This window comes from Herpailurus yagouaroundi, unplaced genomic scaffold (genome assembly GCF_014898765.1).
Source record: "Herpailurus yagouaroundi ecotype Mexico unplaced genomic scaffold, PumYag 165, whole genome shotgun sequence".
NCBI classification, from domain to species: Eukaryota; Metazoa; Chordata; class Mammalia; order Carnivora; family Felidae; genus Herpailurus; species Herpailurus yagouaroundi.
In genome coordinates this window covers 21,741,304-21,757,737 of record NW_024412406.1, presented here as the reverse complement: position 1 = coordinate 21,757,737, position 16,434 = coordinate 21,741,304, and the positions used below count along the sequence as shown (strand labels likewise).

General features: G+C 41.4%; 2 long non-coding RNA genes across 2 annotated transcripts in view; both read left to right on the top strand.

Annotated features, from left to right (window-relative positions):
• The window catches only part of LOC121038209 (uncharacterized), a 53,293-nt gene extending 39,799 nt beyond the window's left edge, over window positions 1-13,494 (top strand). The window contains exons 3-5 of the long non-coding RNA XR_005794230.1: window positions 10,003-10,126; window positions 12,224-12,350; window positions 12,897-13,494. This is a non-coding gene — a long non-coding RNA (uncharacterized LOC121038209). The remainder of the gene's footprint in view (window positions 1-10,002; window positions 10,127-12,223; window positions 12,351-12,896) is intronic.
• An 87-nt stretch (window positions 13,495-13,581) lies between these two features.
• On the top strand, window positions 13,582-15,306 carry LOC121038212 (uncharacterized). The gene is made up of 2 exons (XR_005794232.1): window positions 13,582-14,238; window positions 14,681-15,306. It is a non-coding gene; the product is annotated as an uncharacterized LOC121038212 (long non-coding RNA).
• Window positions 15,307-16,434: the final 1,128 nt, after the last annotated feature.

Below are 16,434 nucleotides of genomic sequence, written 5' to 3'. Positions count from 1 at the left end.
GTTCCCTTTGCAATTTTCCAAACAACTGCTCTCCGGCCTAGATGCACCAGCAAACAAGTTTCTTTCTGCCAAAGTTAGGTTTTGCATGTTAATTTTTTTTTTTTTTTTTTTTTTTTTGTATAACAAGGCCTTACAAAGTTTGAGAAAAGCCAGGGCCAATTTCTTGGGGAATCATCATAAACAGTGTTTGTCTAATTTCCAACATTTGCCTACTGTCTTCATGAGTTCAGATAGACCCACCTAGCAGCTCTGGGGCTCACCTGAGGTCCATGCCCTACGTGTCAGGTGGGTAACAAAAATGCTTACTACTTCTGCCTTCTTGTTGGCAATAATACTGTGAAATTGTGGGTCTGATGCTAGATGTATATTAAAGTGCGTGGGATGTTCGTACATCCATGACAATGAAAAAGACATCCCCATTCTGTAGTAGCTAACTCCACTCCCATGCTTACAGTGTTCTGCTTACTACATCTGGGGAAACACTGATCATGGCGACAGATGGCGTAGTGTGGCCCCGTTCTTCCTACCCTCCCATCCTGAGTGGGGCTGTGCTGAGTTCCTTCTTCTTCTTAACCAGGGCAGCCTCAGTCTAGATGCTGCTTCCTTCTTGGTCAGCTCCTTCCCCCTGCTGGTCTTCCCTCTTGATCATCCCTGATGTGGCTGCAAAGCTAGCTACCCATGTACAGCTTTACTTTTTACTTTTTAACAATGTTTCTTAAATCCTCCGCATCCTTCCCCTTCCATAGTGGGGTCTCTGTGACTCTCATTCTTTATGCATTTCCCCAGGGGGCTTCATGTTGTCTCTCTTTTGCCTAGGACATTTGGAACATTTGGAACAAACTTGGTGCCTCCTTTATCCTGTTCTTAACTTCGAGGGGTTTATTTGCTGATGCCTTTCCTCTTTCACTTATGAAACTATTTTGCACACATTATTCTAACAGTTTGAGGAACTCTGTGGCCTTTATGGTATCTCAGGTGGGTCAGAAGAGAAGACTCCGTGGATTCTCTTGCTTCATCCCATATGGACAAAATGATTTCCCCACAGACTCCTTAGCACAGGCTTTGATTTGCAAAAACACATTCACCATTGTTATATACAAAATATTAAGTACTTTGCACTGTGGTGATGTGCTATGTTCTGTTGCATTGTGTAGCAATAACATGTCCCAAATAGTTATGGAGGACGTGCTGTATGCGAGGCATTGTATTCCTACTGGACGTCGTGCAAAGGTGAATAAGAAATGATTCCTGTTCTCAACCTTGCCTGGAGGAGCTAGAAGGATCTGCAACTAGCTGGGAATCAGACTAGACACCTCCACCTTCATTTTCTGTTCCACGCTGCTTGTTGTTGAGACACTTGGTTTTTGTCACAGTAACCGCCAACCACATGGCTTTGCAAAGATATGGCAGTGTCTAAAGAAATGTAACGCAGTCTGATGTTGAAAATGTGAATGGACAGGAGCTAGTAGTTTGCAGGGTGACTGGCAGATGTCCAGCAGCACTGTGTTTCCTCTGAACACTTAAAATGTCCTGCAATATCCCCATGAGTACACTGTGGTAGCTGGGAATGTCTTCAAGCGCATTTTGGGAGATGTGGGTATTTTAAATAAAATCAAATTATCGTCATTCTATGATCTCACAAGTCTTAAAAAAAATGCTTTATTTTTGTTGGTCTTGCTATTTAGTAGCCCATACGAATTTGTCACGCAGCTTAAGTGTATGATTTTAACCTTGTTTACTCTAAATGCTTATATTTACTTACAATTATCTCTACATGCATGATCCTTGGAGAAAACCAACTGCTACTGTTGAGTGTTGGGTTAGAAAGCTGCACACTGAATTTTATGCACACAACTGTGAAACAAGAAGGGTTTTTTTTTTTTTGTTGGAGATACCTAGTTGAAGACAGTCTAACAGGTTATTTGTTTTACAGTGACCACCTATTTTTAGATTTCAATTAGGCAAATGACCAGGAGTAGGAGTGAACATCTAGTAGTGCTTCAGTGTGCTTGGTGTCTCACACACACATACACACACACACACACACACACACACACACACAGCCCTCCAATCCTCTCCCTTTGCTGTCAGCCTCTGCACCATGATGGAAACACTACTCTATCCAGGGTAAGGTCTTGACCTCACAGAGATGGGAAAATTTGAACCACTGCTGCAGGAGAGGGTCAAGGGGACACCTTTTCTTCCTTAATACTCTCAGCCATCCATTTCCCATGAGTCCCTGCATGTCAGTCTTGGAGTAGGAGTCCCCCTTGGCCACCTGCCCCAAACGGTTTTGCACAGAAGTCCTGGTCTATGGACATGACTCCTAGCTCATGCTTTCTGGCAGTAGCTCATAGCTCACGAGAGTCCTGTGAAGAATGGGTATTTGTTCATTTTCTTGCTTTTATGGACACCTGCTCTCTCCATTAAATGTATAATTAGTGGTAGAATTTAATGACGGTAATATAATTCTTATACTCAATATTAATGTGATTCACCTTCTTGCAGTCATAATTGGCAGACGATAGCACACTATTTGGGGCTGAGTGAAAATGAGCTCCCAGGTTCTCCACTGCATTAGATCGTGTTACTTCCTATGGGCTAATCATTGAGGGCAAGACAAAAATAAATACCAATGGTGTACAAGAAATTCTAATGAGTCCTTTGGAATATAATTTCCTATAGGTTGCAAACAGTGTTACTTGTCATAATGAATTCTAGAATCAAACATATGCTAGGCTAAACAAAATCTAGCAAGTTTCTCTACTATAGGAATACTCAGAACCTTTAATAGATTCATATAAGTGGTCAACCTTCAAAAGAAGGTCATTGAAATACTGTTCAATATTTTCTAACTTATTCTAGAAACTCTTACTTACAAAAAAGCAAACCTGGCTGATGTTCACAGAATATATGTTGGAAGCGATGTTCTCTCGAAGTCGGGCCCTGCTGTTAGAAGCCAGATATTTGGACCTTCTGTTGCTTCCCCCAGGGTAACTTCTTCCTTAGTGAAATGGAGATAATCACACTATTAGTTAAATGCTCAGGAGGCCCATTGTGCCAGCTGGATTTACACAAGCACAAAAAGGCAAATTAATACAAAATATAACATTATTTTCAGCTGCACATCTTCCACAGAACCCAATTTTATCCACTCCTTATTAAAGTGTAATTGTAGTTTTATAATCTATGAACTTTGCTTACAGATAAAAGGCTAGGTTTTCAAGGAGCAACTTTTCTCTGCATCCTGAAGGAAGCACCATGTAAACATTTTGTGTGCAACTCGCCGGACTGGTAATTCGCCTCCAAGGTCAGCTCAGAATGGTGGCTTGTGTCTGAGAAAGAAAGACTCTTTAAAAATGATCTTGGTCTTTCTCAATCCTTAAAAAAATCACTGATTCATCCAATAGCGACATTGCTGATGATTTGGGAGGTTGCCTTAGAATGTCACTCAAACACGCAATGACTCACTGTGGAAAATAACCTTGGTGTCACTACAGGAGTCAGATTTGAAACCCTTCTCATGTGAAAATCTGGAAGCTGCAAACAGCCCATTTTACACCTGAGTACCCCACCCATAGGTTGCTGAGGCAACTCTGCTGCTTACATGTGGAGAAAAAACTGACTCAGAGCTTGAACGGTTTGAAGTGTGCGAGAACCATGAGATACAGGTATGAAAGTGCTTATGAAAAGAAATTTTGAAAGACACGAATTAAGAAACAATTCTACATAGTTTTTAGAAACTGTAGTAAAATACACAAAATGTATAATTTACCATTTTACTGAGTTTTAAATGTATACTTCAGTGGCATAAAACTGATTCATAACATCGTGCAACCATTGCTACTCTCGAGTTCCAGAATTTTTACCACCCCAATTGGAGATCCCTTACCGATTAAGTAGTAACTCCCCCTCCCTTGGCAAACCGCTAAGCTTCTTTCTGTCTCCTTGGATTTGCTTATTCTGGATATTTCAAATACACGGAATCATACGCACTACGTGGCCTTTAGGGAGTGGCTTCTTTCACTTAGTGTAATGTTTTCAAGGTTCGTCCATATTACAGCATTTATCAGTACTCCACTCCTTTTTATGACTGAATAACTGAATAATATCCTATTGTGTGCATGTACAACATTTGATTATCCATTCATGCACTGATGGATGTTTGCATTGCTTCCCTCTTTCGGCTGTTGTGAGTCGTGCTGTTATGAACATCATACAGGTTTTTGTTTGAACACCTGTTTTCAATTCTCTTAGGCATATGTCCAGGAGTATAATTGCTGGGTCATAGGGTAATTTTGTATTTAACTTGTTGAGAAATCATCAAACTGTTTTGCACAGAGGCTGCACGCACCCCATATCTTCCCACCAGCAAAATAAGAGGGTTCCAATTTCACCACATCTTTGTGCACATTTATTATTTTCCATTTTTAAAAAAAAATAGTCACCCTGGTGGGTATGAAACGATGTCTCATTGTGGCTTTGATTTGCATTTCACTAATGATTACTGACTCTGAGCATCTTTTCATGTGCTTGTTTGGTCCTCTGCATATCTTCTTGGGAGAAATGTCTATTCGAATCCTTTACTCATTTTTGAATTGGGTTGTTTGCTTTTTGTTGTAAGTCCATTTTGTTTTTATTTTTTTCTTTTTTTCTTTTTTTTTTTTTAATTTTTTTTTCTTTTCTTTTTTTTTTTCAACGTTTATTTATTTTTGGGACAGAGAGAGACAGAGCATGAACGGGCGAGGGGCAGAGAGAGAGGGAGACACAGAATCGGAAACAGGCTCCAGGCTCTGAGCCATCAGCCCAGAGCCCAACGCGGGGCTCGAACTCACGGACTGCGAGATCGTGACCTGGCTGAAGTCGGACGCTTAACCGACTGCGCCACCCAGGCGCCCCTCATTTTGTTTTTAAAAAGGAGAGATCTCATGCAGCAGATTTTGGATACTGTGCTAGGTGGAATGATTTCCCAAAGATGTTTATTTCCCAATCTCCCAAACCTGTGAGTATGTTACCTTCCATAGAGAAAGGGACTTTGCAGATGTGATTAAGTTAAGGATCTTGAGACAGGGTGATCATTCTGGATTATCTAGATGGGCCCAGTGCAATCACACGGGTCCTTATAAGAGCCAGGTGGGAATGTCAGAGTGGGAGGTGCGGTCGTGGAAGCAGAGGTTGGAGTGGGGCACTTTGAACAGGGGCCATAAGCCAGATGGCCTCTAGAAGTTGGAGAAGGCAAAGACAGATTCTCCCCTAGAGCTTCCACAAAGGAAGATGGCCCTGCCAACGTGTGGATTTTAGCCCTGTGAAATCATTTCTGACCTCTGACCTCCAGAACTATAAATGTTTTGAGCCATCAACGTTGTGGTAATTTGTTACAACAGCAATAGGAAACTAATACAGATCCGGTATTTTTGAAGACAGGAGATATATTTTAAAAGTATAATAAAACAATTTAAAGCTCATTGGAAAAAGATGAGAGAATGATTTCAGTAGACCGCAGCCCATGGCAAGTAGGTTTTAAGTCCACTGAGCCCCTCCAGTGGGCATATGATGATTCTGACCCTGCAGATAGCTCCACCAGCCATTCTCATGGAAATATATCAGTTAGATGCAATAGTTTTGTTAAATATAAGTATTGCTGAGAAACAGTAACCAGTATAACTGGTAGAAAGGATACCTATGAAGGATTTATAATAAATTTTCTTGTAAAATCCACTTAATGCTCAGTAGAGGTCAGTAATGGAGCATGGCAGAAAAAGATAAAGACATGAAAACAATAAATAGGAAGAATTTGGGGACATAGGAAGATTTTTATATATGGTTTTCAAAATTAAGTTAGAGATATCCTTGGTTTAAATATACATATCTATATCTATATATCTATATATATATGTTTTTAAAGAAATATATAATAAATACAACAAGATAAAACTATACATTGAATATATATAATATATATTTTGTTGTATTTATTATATATTAAGTGTATATGTTTGAAATGTGCATCCCTTTGGGTTTTTTTTTTTCATGTTTATGGAAGGTAATGTATATTCAATAAAAAAAATCACATTTTAAGTGAATGATTCAGTGGGTTTTGACCAATGTATGTACCCATGAAACTACTCCCCTGCAGTCAAGACATAGAACATTTATCACCCTCCAAATGCACTTGGGCTCCTCCTCAACTATTCCCTACCCCCATTCCCCTACCCAGGCAATCACTGACCTGCTTGCCAGCACTGTGGATTAGATTTGTTCTTTCTAGAATTCATGTAGATGCAAATATATTTTATCTTCAATTTTATGTCTCAAGTAATTTTTTAAATGTGATAGGAGACCCATATGTTAAAGTATGGCAAAGATCCTATGTGAAATGTATAGTAAATTCTCGATAGGAATACTTGCCTCTGGATTCTTATTTTAGGGTTCTACTAAATTCTTTGCAAATATATACATATATTCATCTTGCTAAAATAGTTCTCTTACTCCAACGCAGAATTTTTCCTTTCTATAAGTAAAATAATATTTTTAAAGTTCTGTTCAATTTTAATGGGTTTGATATTTCCCTTTTCAGTTTATGTTTCTTGATGAAGAAATCACTTGGCTACTTTAGAATCCAAGTTGGTGCTTATTTTTCAAGCCAGCAGTCACGGTTGTTTGCAGAGCAGAGGTGGATTACAGGTAGGCAGAGCAGAACGTCTTGGAAGGATTCTCAGCTAGGGTACAGGAAAAAGATTTTTAAATGAATCCTGATATTTCCCAGGAGATAATTGCTTAAAAGTTAAGAAAAAGACCCTAGTAATGAGCCAGAGACAGTCTATCTTAAACTGTATGCCACTGATAAAGAGTAGAATTTTAAAATTTGTGTATCTTGTGTTTGCACATATTTCCTCTCTACATCTTCCAGTTTGAGTAAATCTGAAACATTGGCATTTGCTGGCTTTAGCGGGGGGAATACTAGAGAAGGGGGTTATAATGTATGTATTGCATGAGGCATGACTGTGAACTCATTCCTGATTCTTTTCTCTGCAAAGCTGTACCTCTCTTACCTGTAATTTGTTTAGATCACCGTAAGAAAGCAATTATAAAAAAATTACAAGTGTGCACATGAACTACTAGAGCTTGCACCTTTTAATCACTGTTTTCCAAAGACTGTCACTCACAGGATGAAGGGGCAGCAGCTTCCCTAGACTGAGAACGGTGAGTGCCAACCCAGTTCGATAAAGTAACCACCACAACATATCTAATTAACAGACCATGGAGAAGGGCCTTTTTATGCGTTCATCAAATAAACAGAGCTAACTCCTCTGGGCCCGCGCTGAGAATCAAAGCCTCTTTCAGTAACCGACAGTTCTCAAAGGTAATCTGAAAATTCCAGCTTTTGAGAAAATGACCATTTCCCACATTAAAGTCCATGAGGCCGACGTTGAGAAAAGCAACGGAAGTGGGAGCAGAAGTTGAAATAGACTCTGCCCAGACACGTGGGTGACAGGTGTCAAGTAAAAGATTAGCAGTGTCCACCCAGGTTGGCGTGAACAGAGTCGGTATGACGTTGGTGCTGCACCTGCAAAGTTGAAAAAACGCAGGTGAGGGGCGGGACACGCCGGCCCATTCCTGAGCGGTGATTCTGCTGGGACGGACCGTCACAGGGACCCTGGGGGAGGGGCATGTGTAGGTACCCAGCCAACGCCAAAACGACTCTTTGGGAGAATTTCTTACTCCTGATACTCTCTTTGACAGTCTCTTCTCCAGTAGCCAAACTAGGGGAAGGTGGATGACCCACACTTTTTTTTTTCTCTCTTCGGAAGCTATGTGAAGGGGTCTTCTGCTATCAGTAGAAATGGAGCAATGGAGGGGAGGGGAGCAGGCGAACAGCAGGGAGACCATCCAGGCTACCCGGCTTCCCAACATGGCAGCACTTCCGTTTCCATTCCTTCAGATTTGTCCTGACGAACTTTGTGGTACTCGATTCTCCTCAAAGTATTTTCCTGCACACCATTTGCAGGCAGCTTAGTGCGTGAATGATTTTCACTTTGTTCCACAGACCTCAGGGCTCTGTGGGGATCTCTTAGCATCCATGCACTAGTTAAACCAACACCAACTGGGTCTGCAAGGTTTATTTATTAGAGATCTGAGTAATATTCAGATAAAAAGCATTTGCTGCTGAGGAAAAAGTTTGAAACACACATATAATGTGCATGAAAAGCCTGGATTTGAATCCTGGCTCTAACGCTATCCAGTCGTGTGATCTTGGGTGGTTTAGCCCGTCTAAGCCTTAAATGATCTGTCTGTAAAATGGGGGTAATAATACTTCATAAGTTATTATGAGGATAAGAGTTGACGGTGAACATAGAACGTTTACTACAATGCCTGACACAGAGCACTCAGTATGCAGTGGTGGTTGTTAATGCCATTGTTATGATTTCAGCTGCAGACATTCGGGAAGGCTCTGGAATAGTCTTCAGAATCTGGGGTCATAGTGATCCCTGGGTGTAGTTTTAGCACAGAATAGTCTGGTCCTTAATGCATCTTTAGTTGTGGACCCTGGGTATGGAGGCTTGGGGTCCTTGGGGCACTATTGTGAACAAAGTGGAATCTTGGAGAACAAGGAATTCAGGTGCTTTTTCATGGAAGTGGGCTTTGGAGTGACATAATGGTGTAGTTTGTTTGGGCTACTTCTTTTTTGATAAACTAAGCTGGGTAAGCAGGTATGATAGAAAAATATCCCAGCAGCCTGAAAGAACTAAAAAAAAGAAAAAAGCTATAGAGAAATCATTAAAGGATGTATCTTAGTTTTGTGAATTACATTCACTGCAACCTGATTAGTTCATAGTATTATTTATAGATGCAATAACATCTCCCGTATGTCATACTTTACTTACATTTTTATCCTCATTCTCACAACACACTGCAAGGCAACACTGTAAATATGAGGACACGGCCCCGAATGGGAAGTGAGATAGCAGCAAAGTCTGGATTAGGCCTCCAAATCTGTCCGATCTAAAATGCATGCAGTTTTCACTCTACCACACCCTTGGTTCCCCAGCAAATGTCAAAATCCCTGAGGATGGGAGCCCTTGCTCTGGGGACAGATGCTCCGTGTCTGTCTGTTTAGGTGGGACTTTTTGCTGCACTTTCTCTAGTACATTTTCTCAGTGTCCCCTCCTTATAGGAGGTCTGATCAAATGTGGGCATCAGACAGGCTACAGATCATGGCATCTTCCTCTGGTTTGGTCTTGGGATGGTGAGAAGGGCAGAAACTGCTCTTTTATTTTCTCCCACCTATTCCTCTTCTATGTGGCTCTCATTTTATTTATTTATGAAACAAATATTTTTTGGGTAATATTTATTTATTTTTGGTAGAGCGTGCAGGGGAAAGGGGAAGGGAGGTGGCGGGGGTGGGGGAGAGGAGGAGAGGGAGAAGGGAAGGGGCAGAGAGAGAGGGAGACAGAGGACCCGAAGCGGGCTCTGCACTGAGAGCAGAGAGCCCAATGTAGGGCTTGAACTCATGAGCTGCAAGATCAGACCTGAGCTGAAGTCGGACACTCAACCGGCCGAGCCACCCAGGTGCCCCTATGTGGCCCTCATTTTAAAATGATCAGAAATACTCTTTTCACAGAACATCAAAATTCTAGAGCCAAGTAAATATAAGGTTATACTTGAACCATCCCTGTGGCATATCCATGCTAGTGCCTTCCTAAGAATTATTTTACATTAACGTTATGATATAAAATGTTAAAATTTAAATTAAAAAGCAATATGCACTCTACCAGATGCACTTAAATTTGGTGGACATTGAGCCATGCCCTGTCCTTTGTTGTTGACACAGAGGTATGATGTCTCTAAAGGAAGATCATTGCCGCTGAGTGACTCACTTTTTTTTTTTTTTCTAAGAAAGCTTTCAGCCTCTGTCACTTCTGGAGAGTGGCAGTCAATAGGTAAGACTAAATGGAAAGGCTAATGTTCAGTTCAGAGCCTAAATCTTGATCTTGTATGCAGGTGAATATTCAGGAGGGAGGCCATGGCCTGGAGAGGACGCTGGTGACCAGGGAAGAGCAGAAGAGTGAAATCTGCTGCCATTTGCCATGGCAGACTGCCATGGGCACAGTGGCTAACTCTGCAGGTGCAGTGATCATGACTGAGAAACAGAAACCCACGTGACAGCAGCCCCCTGGGGCAGCTTAGTGGTCACACTAACTCTGGAACTTTGGAATTCTGGAAGGGTTTCATTGCCATTTTTATCTGGGACCCCAACCAGATAATGAAAGTTCCCACTAAAAAAGAACTTGAAATGACTAATATTTCCAAAGTATATAGAAAATTAATGAGAAAAGATTGTGCCCACAGAAGAAGACTCTAGACCCAGGTGAAAGGACATTCACCTTGCAAAGAGCACACAGAACCAAGAAAACAGACACGGATACTCCTGGGATAATAAATGACAATGAAATGAATTGGTTAAGAGCTTCCTGGAAGTCACTGTAGAGACTTTGCGGATATGAAGTCTAAGAACTTACTACAAATAGTAAAAGCCCTAATGGAATACAGAGAGAGGGAATAGCTTTGTGTTCAAGATAATGTTCCATAATATTTTTCCATTATGTGAATTATCATTTTCCACATTTGTTTTTTCTTTAAAATATCCCCAGTTGAACTACTGGTCCAAAGAAGCAGTAGTCCTGGGCATTGTGTGTCCCAGGAATCTGGTCAGATTCAATGAGAAATGGGTGGATGTGAAGAAGGTTGGTCCTCTGTGGGCTGTACTGCATCAACCCAAGGTGGGTGAACAAACTAGTAGGTTCATGGGGAAGAATTTCAAATGAAAATCAAATAGACCACCCAACCAACCTATTTGTCAGAGGGAGCTAGAAAAAAGGGGAGATCCAGGTATGAGGCAAAGATATAGACGCTTAGGAAAATGGATTAAAGCAAGTGGCTTCTGAGCAGTGGCTGGCTGGGGAAGCCTGAGAAATACCCTGAGCCTGAGAGAGTAGCTATAGTCTTTAATCTTTATTTATTTTTGAGAGAGACAGAGAGAGAGAGAGAGAGAGAGCAAGCAGGGGAGGAACAGAGACAGAGGGAGACACAGCCTGAAGCAGGCTCCAGGCTCCAAGCCGTCCGCACAGAGAAAAATGCAGGGCTCCAACTCACGAACCGTGAGATCATGACCTGAGCCGAGGTCGGACGCTTAACCGACTGAGCCACCCAGGTGCCCCAGAGAGTAGCTGTAGTCTTGTGAGAGAGCAGCACAGGGTTCAAGCATTGGTGGTGGGAGGAGAGGTACTTACAGCCTGGCCAGCATGGAGTCTTTCAGCGATCTGTTGCTGGACAACTGACTCCCAGGAGAGCACCACTGATTATTTCTCATGATTTTGCTGCTGTGCAACATAGGTGGTTCCTTTTCTGATTGTGAGTGGCTTGACTGGGGCCTCACTCACATGTCTGGCAGTGGCGATGGCTGTTGACTAGGGCGGCTTGGTTCTCTTCCATATGGCCGCTCGTGCCCTAATAGGCTACACCCAGATTCTTCCCAATATATTGGCTTCAGTCTTCCAAGAAAGCAGGATCAGAATTTGCCAAATGTTTTAAGGACTCCACTTCGTAATTGACAGAATGTATCTTACCTTATGCTCTATTGGTCAAAAACTTACAAAGCCAGATTCAAGGAGGGGGTGATGGAGAAATACACTCTACCTTTTGACAGGAAGAGCAGCTACAACGATGTCGCAAAGGAGTGTGGTCATGGAAGAAGTATGATTCATTGGGGACCATCATTAGAACAATCTAACACATGGAGTTTTTGTCTAAACATGCCTTCTCTCTTTTGGGGATATACATTATGCCACACAGACAGTCCTAATTCTTATTTTCTCATCATCCTATAAGCCTTTCAAAATTTATTCAATAGGCATTTATTAGGCATCTATTATATTATTGGCATTGTGCTAGATACTGGGGATATGATGGTAACTAATACCAGTTGCTGTCTTTAAGGAATTTTTTCTTTCTTACCTATAAAATCAGGAGAACAGTATGCAGGTCGGGTAGGAAGGGAAGAGATACAGCAGGTCAGAGGATGGGAGGGATTGTAGTAGAAAGCCAACAAAACAGTCGGGGGAGTTGGAAGCAAAGCAGGATTCCATTCTCAGATTTCCCCCAAAACTACTTGTAAGGGAGGATTTCATCCTTCCAGAAATCAACTTAATTTTTCTTTTTTCAGGAGTAATCTGACTTCAAACAACGGAAGTCAGTGCTGGGCGTTCTTGGGTCCAGTGGGAAATAGTTTTAATAAGGTTCTGGGACATCTCCTAGAGAAAGGAAATGTCCAGTGATTACTCAGAACTATGGTAAGTCAAATGTGGGTCATCCCTGACCTTTGCCAAACTCAGAGTTAATGCCAAGCCAGTCCATCTGAGCAACTGTGCCCTACGTCTGTCTGTACTCCTGGAGCAATCTCATATGTAGATGGAGCCGTGACCCATTTCCTGGGTCTGACTGTGAGGAAGGAACCTCCTGCACGAGCACATCTCATTGGTGCAAACATGCCATCTGTCGCTTGTCTGGCCCACAATTACCCCTTCAAGTATGCCCATCCATGGGATGGAATTCCATCCATGGGATGGAATACAGAAAACAGAGCTGGGCTATGTTCACTCCTTTGTTAAGCAGAAATGGCTGGCAGGGTGCCACCCACTCAACTGTGAACCACCAGGGTTTAAAGCAAGCAAAAAACCTCATAGTCTCTCAAATCTCATGCCTTGTGTTGTATAAAGAAGTCTTAGAAAATGTACTGTCAGCGGGCACGATGGAAACCTAAATGGATTTCTTGCTTTTTAAAATGAGATTAAAACTCAGATTATAATAATTTAAATAACCTTCTGTTTCCATAACAGTTAATTGTGGATGTATCAAAGATTACTGAACGCCCTTTGCAATATTTTCCTGAGGCAGATGGAGAATAAACACCTTCATTATGGGTACTCAGATGATCCACTGTGCTGAATTACATTGAGAAGCACCTGGTACGTTTCTTGATCTACCCGTGCACTCACGTACCCTGCTGTAACGTCAGGATTGCCCTAAGTGGGTACCTATCTCCTACGAAATACCAAGTGCGTTTTCCACAGCCTTTCAGAACCTCTGATAGTGCTACCCAAACAAATCCTGGAGTAACGAGGCAGTTCTAATGTAAATGTTTAATAGAGGCAAGGGATTCTCATCTGATTACTTTGCTGCTGCAGAGAAAGAGGATCTAATTTAACATCAAGTCTGTAATTAGTGAATAGTGCTCTTTTGCCTGGGTAAACGAAATCCCTTGCATTTTGATAATGACTTGCATTCAGAATTGAAATTAAACTAAGCTAAAAAAAAAATCATAACTTTACCTTAGGGTAGCACACTAAGTCAATGCCATATAGACTGTTTACAAAAGTAAATCTAAAGCACAATGTTCTGGAGTTGACTTTACTAGGGAAGCTGCAACCTTTATTTATTTTTATTTGTTTACATTGGGATCTCGTATTCCTTCTGCCTTATTTGTTTATTTACTTACTTATTTTTGGTTGCTGATTTCTTTAAGTGACCCTGTGGAAAATGTGGGTAGATACTACAGTCATGTATTTTATTATCTTAAGAGAACAGTGGTGTAAATAATACAAATAGGCATTGATATTCATTTTCACGTGGGCTCCTTCATGTGGAACAAAAAGGCCCTCCATCTTTTACTTTTCAAGTAGAAGTCGTTTGGCCAGATTAGTGTCTGCAAGTTCCTGGGCATTTATTCCCTGGTGTTGCTGTAAGGTTTTTACTGATGACCAGAGTTGCTCAATCCTCATTTAATGGGGGCTGCAGACTGAGGGCTGAGCAGAACCCGCTGTCCCGTTCTGTAGTTACTGGTAAAGACAGACCTAGGATATCACCATGGGAGGGACTGGATGCGACCCAGTGGGTGGGTGTGGTCGCTGTGGACGGAAGATCAAAAGGCTGAGAGACCAGGGGGTTATAAATCGAAATTTCCGAGAATTAAGTCAGGAGAGAATCTCAATCCTAAGGGAGGATGATAGTGATGTAGGAACTAGAGACACTGAGATGTGTAGGGTAAAGAAGGGTCCAGCAGTGACAGCAAAAATGAAGAGTTACAAGTGTTATCCTCTTATGACATGATCTTCAAAGCTGGCAGGTTTCGGAGAAAAGAGAAGGAGAATGGTCTAAAAGTGGAAAGGAGGAAGAAGAAAGGTTTGTACCCCATCTCCAAGTTGAACAGTACAAGGACGGTAGGAGAAAGTGTTTCTTGAAAGTGTTACGGGGAAGCAGTATCTTCATGAGATTTGGGCTTTTGTTCTACAAAGAAGGTGAAAGGAACATTTAGGAACGAGGCTGACAACATGCAGGACTTTGCTAATAATGGATGATGAGCTTTGAAGGGCACAGTGGAAGGGCTTCTGGAGTTAGAGGTGGAGAGAGGTCGGGAAAAGGAAAAAGAAAAGGGACCATGTGGTCTCACAGGGCTGGGGACTGGAAGATGGATGAGGAATGACAGTCTAGGGCTTTTAGTGTTGACTAGCAAGGAGGGAAAAAAAGGCACAATGAGTTTGGTTATCCAGAATCAAGGCAGAGTGTGTCTAGTTAGTGATAGAACAGTGCATTTCAGGAGCTCTCTCTCTTTATCCCTGATAAGGGCTATGAGGTCTACAGGAGAAGAGCCCTTTTCCACTTGTAATCTCTGCTGGAAGAGGAGGTGTGTGTCGTCTGTCTCGACCCTTATGGATGGAAGAGAAACTTCGGGGGAAGCCTGACATATTCCATACAACCAGACCTTTGCAGTCCTGATGACACGGATAGAAGTCTTATGTAGGCAAGGCCTTGTTCCAGTGCTCTGGTCCATTTAACACTGGGATATTACACTCTAGTGCCAGAATGGTCCAGAATTTGAGTTTTTTGTTTTTCATTGTTTTTTTTTTTTTTTTTTTTAATTTGCAGGGACATAAAATATTTAATGGATGAAGAATCTAAGAAAACTTCAAGTTCAACTCCTCGGTTTCACAGACAGAAAACTGAGGCTGAGGAGGTTTGAGAGCCTCTGCTGAGTTTTTTTCTAACGATAATGAGGATTATAACTCTGATACTCTGACATCTAAGTACCAACCACACTGTGCTGATGCTTAGATGTTCATAGTTTTAATTAGAAAACAAAACAAAACAAATCGTTCCCGCTCAGAAAATATACAGATTCTTTACTGCTCAAATTAAAAGTTTTCTTTTAAAACTTGTGTCTTGAGAACAAGAATAAAGAGTTTGCTGTGATTCAAGAATCTTTTCACAACATAGGAAAAGCCATTCATCCCATGGACAACATTAGCATGTGTCTAAGAGGATATTCTTCCAAGGCACAGAGGCTGAGAGCAGAGTGTGAAGTTGAGGTTTCTATGGAGACTGTACCTTAACAAGGTCTTTTAAATTGCTGAGGGTAAAAGTAAAACCTCTCTTTCAATATCCCTGGAGGTATAAAACACATTAGGCAGTCAGGACTCCTGCGTTTTACATCTGTCTCTTCAGTCGATGGTTTTTGAACTCTCCTTTGAGGACCTCTTTCTTGGGTGACTTGGAGCTGTAGACCATCTATTCAGAACAATGGATAGCCCTTAACTGGCATACTATTATACACCTGATGCATCGGGATGGTTATATGGTTAATGCTTTCATGTTAGGATGTTACAATGCTTTCTTTGAAGATACTGTAGTTTAAACTTATCTGCTCCTTTGCAGGAGGGATGCAAACATATGGCGGTAAAGAGGGATATAGGTTATTCAAGAATATAAGGATTATAAAGAATCAGGTGGAAATATTTATGTATGCTACACTTTATTTTTTGTTTTTTTTTAAAAAATGTTTATCTGAGAGAGAGAGAGAGAGAGAGAGAGAGAGAGAGAGCGCACATGAGCAGGGGAGGGGCAGAAAGAGGGGGAGACAGAGGATCCAAAGCAAGGTCTGCGCTGACAGCTCGAACTCATGAACAGTGAGATCATGACCTGAGCCGAAGTCAGGTGCTTAACTGACTGAGCCACCCAGGCGCCCCTGTGTGCCACATTTTAAATAATAGCTTTATTTACATATATTTCACACACCATCAAATTCACCTACTTACAGTATAAAATTTGTGTATTACTTTATCCATATTTAGTATATGTAATATATGATATATTAAAGATTTGTGCAGTGATCACCACTACCTAATATCAGAGCATTTTCATCAGCCCCAATAGAAACCTCATATCCATTAATCATCACTCTCCATATACTCTTTCTCCCAGGCTCTGGTAACCATGGAACTTTTATCCCTACAGATTTTCCTATTCTGGACACTTCAGAGAAATGCAGTTATTCAATAGGTGACCTTTTGTGACTGGTTGCTCCCATTCCACATGATCTTT